This window comes from Sceloporus occidentalis, unplaced genomic scaffold (genome assembly GCF_023333645.1).
Source record: "Sceloporus occidentalis isolate IW3139 unplaced genomic scaffold, rSceOcc1.0.p SCAF_11, whole genome shotgun sequence".
Classification (NCBI taxonomy): Eukaryota; Metazoa; Chordata; class Lepidosauria; order Squamata; family Phrynosomatidae; genus Sceloporus; species Sceloporus occidentalis.
The window spans coordinates 13,883,698-13,889,697 of NW_028316991.1; positions in this window are offsets into that span (position 1 = coordinate 13,883,698).

Genomic DNA, 6,000 nt, shown 5'->3' on the forward strand with positions numbered 1-6,000 from the left:
TTCACCCCGATCCAGTCTTGAGCTCACCTCCTCATAAAAGCTGATCAGGTTAGTTTGACAGGACCGATCCCTTGTAAACCCATGCTGATATGGAGTCATACACTTATTTTCATTGAGATACTCCAAAATAGCATCTCTTAGGAAACCCTCAAACAGTTTACACACAACAGAAGTTAAACTAACAGGCCTATAATTCCCCGGGTCACTTTTTGTCCCCTTTTTGAATATTGGCACAACATTTGCTATGCGCCAGTCCTGGGGAACAGACCCTGTCACTATAGAGTCCTTGAATATTAGAAATAGGGGTCTGTCTATTACATTACTTAACTCCCTTAGAACGCGGGGGTGAATGCCATCTGGACCTGGTGATTTGTCTATTTTGATTTTTTTTAGGCGGCACTGCACTTCTTCCTGCGTTAGACAGGCGACATGTACTGGGGCAGTTATCTCATCCTGCTGTATATTACCTGGCATTTCATTTTCCTCTGTGAATACAGCAGAGAAGAATATATTTAATAGATTAGCTTTTTCCTGATCCCCATCTATAACTTCTCCCTCATTACTTTTTAAGGGGCCAACGCTTTCATTGTTAACCTTTTTACTATTTATATAGTTAAAGAACATTTTGGGGTTTGTTTTACTCTCTTTGGCAATGAGTCTTTCTGTCTCCAATTTTGCTGCTTTTATCTGATTTTTACATATTTTATTTTTTTCCCGATAGCTTTTTAGTGCTTCCTCACTGCCTTCCTGTTTTAGTAGCTTAAATGCCTTTTTTTGCCATTTATTGCCCCCTTTACATTTTTATTTATCCACATTGGTTTTCTCTTGTTCCTGACTCTTTTATTCCCATACGGTATGTACCTTTCACAGTGAGAATTTAAGATATTCTTAAAAATCTCCCATTGAGCGTCTGTACTCTTGTTTTTGAGGACATTTTCCCAATTTACAGTGTTAAGGGCTTCTCTTAGTTGATCAAACTTTGCCCTCCTAAAGTTCATGGTTCTTGTGGCTCCTCTAAGAGTTCCCTTATTGAAGGACAAGTTATAATGCATCATATTGTGATCACTATTTCCTAGATGTCCCCTGACCTGCACATTAGTTACTCTGTCAGGTCTGTTGGTTAATATTAAGTCCAGTAGGGCGCCCCCTCTGGTCGGGTCCTGTACCATTTGGGACAGATAATTATCCTTACTTATAGTCAGAAACCGGTTTCCTTTATGAGATTCACAGGTCTCGGTTTCCCAGTTTATGTCGGGATAGTTAAAGTCCCCCATAATAACCACCTCATTGTGATTAGCTGCCTTGTTTATTTGCTTTAATAATTGATCTTCTGCTGCTTCCATTATATTTGGTGGCTTATAGCAAACCCCGATCAGTATTTTATTATTTTTCTTTCCATATATTTCTACCCATAATGACTCCACATTATCATTTCCCTCACATATATTCTCCCGCAGTGTGGCCTTTAGGCTGGACTTTACATAAAGGCAAACTCCTCCCCCTTTTCGTTTTTTCCGATCCTTCCTGAATAGACTATACCCCTGTATGTTAACCGCCCAGTCATAGCTATCATCCAACCATGTCTCTGTTATACCCACTATGTCATAATTTTCTTCAGACATTATTAACTCCAGTTTGTCAGTTTTATTGGTCAGACTTCTGGCATTAGTAAGCATACAATTTAGAGGTGTATGGTTTTTTTCCCTATGAAGCCTATCCCTATTAACTATTCTAACCCCTCCCTCTGCTCCACCCCCAGGTACATTTATAAGCCCCAGCTCTCTATCTACACTATCTTCCCCTTCTATATTGTAGTTTCCCTCCCCCCCTTTCCCTAGTTTAAACACTCCTCCACCCTTCTGACCATCTTCTCCCCAAGCACAGCTGCACCCTCCCCATTGAGGTGCAGCCCGTCCCTACCGTAGAGCCTGTATCCGACAGAGAAGTCGGCCCAGTTCTCCATGAACCCAAGGTGCTGCTGTGTCTGCTGAAGGGGACATACCAAGGCGATGCTCTGCTTTACACTTTGCGGGAACAGTTTGGGGAATGCTCTTTTCCAGCATGACTGTGCCCCAGTGAACAAAGCAAGGGCCGTAAAGACATGGTTGGATAAGTTTGGTGTGGAAGAACTTGACCGGCCGCACAGAGCCCTGACCTCAACCCCACTGAACACCTTTGGGATGAACTGGAACGGAGATTGCGAGCCCAGCGTCTCATCCAACATCAGTGTCTGACCTCGCTAATGCTCTACTGGATGAATGGGCAAAAATTCCAACAGAAGCACCACAAAATCTTGTGGAAAGCCTTCCCAGAAGAGTGGAAGCTGTTATAGCTGCAAAAGGGGGACCAACTACATATTAATGTCTGTATTTAGGATATGATGTCATAAAAGTTGCATTTCACCTTGAAGAGTAATCCGTACCACCTATGTACGACTTTGAGTCCATGCAAGCTTCTGAGCTGAGTGATATGTTTTAAGTTCCTATGGGTGTATTAAATGATTATCTGCGAGTGCCTGACATGCTAAAAATATGGTGTATTTATTACCACATATAGTGTACCCCTTACATTTAAAAATGTTTGGCTTTGGCTGTCTATAGATCCAAGCCAGTCACACCCTTGGTTTATGGCAATGCTAATGAATTCCATTGCCCCTATAGACATTTATTAGTCTGGAGGTTCTTCTGGGTGATTATGATCAAGACCATCTACAATGGTTATTGATTGTGATATATTTGTTATGTATAACTGCCCCCAATACCAAGCTCCCGCGAAATCCAGTCCTCACCTTCTATCGCTATATTTCATTTACGTCTCATATGGTTTACAGCTGCCAGGATGTTGTCTCAGTCTGAGCTTTATCTAATATTTTGTGCTCAATTATTGTAATTTTATCTAAGGAGGAGTTGTAGACATACACATATTCAGAATCCTCGGCTATTAATATTCTGTATCTTTTGTGAAGGGTGAATTATATTTCATTCATCGAAGTAAATCCTGGTTTTATATTTCTGTATAATCAGTTCTATTCATAAAGTTTCCTACAACTGAGCTGTCGCCAACAATTTTTGTGGTGTCTGATGCTGGGAATACAGTTTATATGAAACTTTTTTTTCTGCTGGATCCGTGCCGATGTGAAGAAAAATACAAAATGCAGAGCACCACATGTAAAATGCAAAGTATATATTACTTTGATTACTTTAACAATAATAATAAAAATACATTATAAAAAAATAAAAAACAACAGCAAGAAAAATAAAAACAATTTTGCCAATATGGACATGTCTAGGATACACACCCAAATTCACAACTTATGTCATTTTGGGGTCTATTCGCCAAAGGGGGAGTTGTGGTTAAACTCCTTGATTTCAATTTACATTATGAAGTGAACCCCTGCTGTAGACCCTGTATAATGTATAGTTAAATCAGTGAGATTTATTCACGGTATGAATTATAGGCGTTGCTACAGAGGGGCTAGATTATTCCTTGGACACCCCCAGCTGGAGTACCAAATGGAGCTGCAGTGCCATCTAAATGTAGTTCTGGGGGCCCTGTGGTAAATCACATTGCTGCCAGCAAATTGATTCACCAGGAAGCCCCTAAAACAGTAGCGTATGTATAGGGGGAGAGGCTGCCTCCCCTGGGCCTGTCTTCAGAGCCGAGGCAGGTATAGGATCCCAAGCTGCCCAACCAGCCCTGTCTGACAGGCGCCCGATGAGCAGGGGTTATGGAGATCACAATCTCCCTCCAACCGGCCCAACATTTGGGAATGCGAGGTCTGTCACTTCAGACCTCGGCTTCCATGCTCCCTAATCACTACACGCCAGCAAATAATGCCGAGCGCCAGAATATGACCTCATACCCCCGCATTCTGCATCAATAGCCGGAGCATAGTGATGAGGGAGCAGTGTATGTGTATATGTGTGTGTTTATGGGCAGGTGTGTGTGTAAAGGCAGCGTATCTATATATATATATATATATGTGTGTTTATGGGCAGGTATATGTAAAGGCAGCATGTATGGGCAGTTGTCTGTAAGGACAGTGTATGTCAATAAAAATAAAATAAAAAAAGACAACCGAGGGGGGCACAATTTTCCATTCTTTCCTCGGGCCCAAAAGTAGCCAGCTACGGCTCTTCTCACAACAACCAGGCGGTATGAGAGCCTGTCGCTCTGTCTCTGCACTTATTTGTAAAGAAAAGCTTCTAAGAGTTTTCCTCTCTTTCTCAGCTCTGAAGCAATACCTGAGGAAGAGAGGAAAACGTTTGAAAGCTTGTCTTTTATTAAGTATTATGTTAATCCAATAAAAAAGGTATCATTGCATACTGCAATACTCTTTTGGCATCATTTTGGCATCTTATTTATATATATATATTAATTTTTTTCAGTGGCAGTAGTGGAACTTATTAGTGCCCCCCCAGTTTTGACTGTGGTATCTTATGTACCCCTGTCGGGGTGCTAGCTGGAAAGGTAGGGAGCGTAGAGCAGGGTAGCACCAGATAGAAAGAATAAGCCAAATACAAAGTCCGAGTGATAAATCCGGGTCAGGGCAGGCAGCGAAGGAGCAATAACGAGAAACAAGCCGAAGTCGAATACCAGGAGGTCAAACACAAAAAGGCAGGATAAATGGGGAATCGCACAGAGCAGAACACAAGGCACTAGAAGCTCAATAACTAAGCCCAGACTGAAGGGTGAGCTGGGTTTTTATATTCTACAGGCCAGGTTCCTCCCACTGACTCACAGGTGTTACACCTACACCCGAGAGCATAAGTATTCCCCACCATGGGGGTTAATTAGGGGTTAACTTAGTCTGCCCTGCACTACCGTGCGGCGGCCAGCAGAGGGCGCCTGAGATTGGGATTGTGCGGGAGCGCGCCTTGCTGTAATTGCAGTGCGCGGCCGCAACAGCGTGGGGGCGCGCCTCGCAGCAACTGCCGCTGGCGGCCGTGATGGCCGGATGATCTGCCGCGTGGTTGCCGGCACGGGAGGCACCGGAGGACGAGGACGTAGTCCGCCCCGCAACGGAGCACGGCGTCCAGCCAAAGACCCCGGTAAGGGGCATGATGAGGGGCTGGGGGCCTGACAACCCCCCTGTATACAGTATTGTTTGAGTCGCCTCTGGTCTGAATTATACATTATACAGGGCCTGATATAAATATAAATTGCTGATTTATATGACCTCATTGTTTGTCATATATCAGACACAAACATAATGTGCTGTGATTAAAAAAACTCTATCCTCTGTCCTATATTACTGCAAACTAGGTACAAGATGTACCAGTATTTTATTATGGTGATAAGGCAAATAAAACATAATTAGATGTTACTCTTACAGTTCAGAGCAGATAAAACAAACGCTGAATAAATGTCCTGGTGATATTCAAGAAGGTAAGCCTTCATTTGTTGACGTGCAAATCACCACAAAAGAGGAAATTGCAGTTTTTATGAATTAGACATTTATCCGACCGTGTATAAAAAAAAGCAGCGTGTTACCCCCTAGCAGTAGGGCTGATGACCCTAAATGTGCCCATTCATTCTAACGGAAGGTCGAGCCTGCTGAACAGCCCTGGATAACGGTGCCCAATGGGTCTGCAGAACATGTTGAAGGACATCATCATCATCACGCACAGGGGCAAGCTTCTGCTACAAAGAGAGTGTTTGAAAACTGGGCTTGTGCATTCTGATTCATAAAAATTTATATTTGCCTAATTCGTACATTCATACAAATCTCCAAAAAGCAGGAGGTGCCCCAATGAAACAAACGAACATGACCAATAATCCTCCTAAATTCATTGGGATCTGTCCATTTCTTGTCCGTTTTGGCCCCATTATAACCTGTTTGGTGCTCTTTCAGCAGAGAAAGTAGGAAGGGGGTACAAAATATGTGATTTATAGCTAGAAGCTGCCAAAACAATGCTGACGAGAGGGACAGTCTTATTGATTATGGCTGTGATTGAAGGTTCCAACAGTCTGTGGGCTTTATTCTTTGTTTTTGTTATG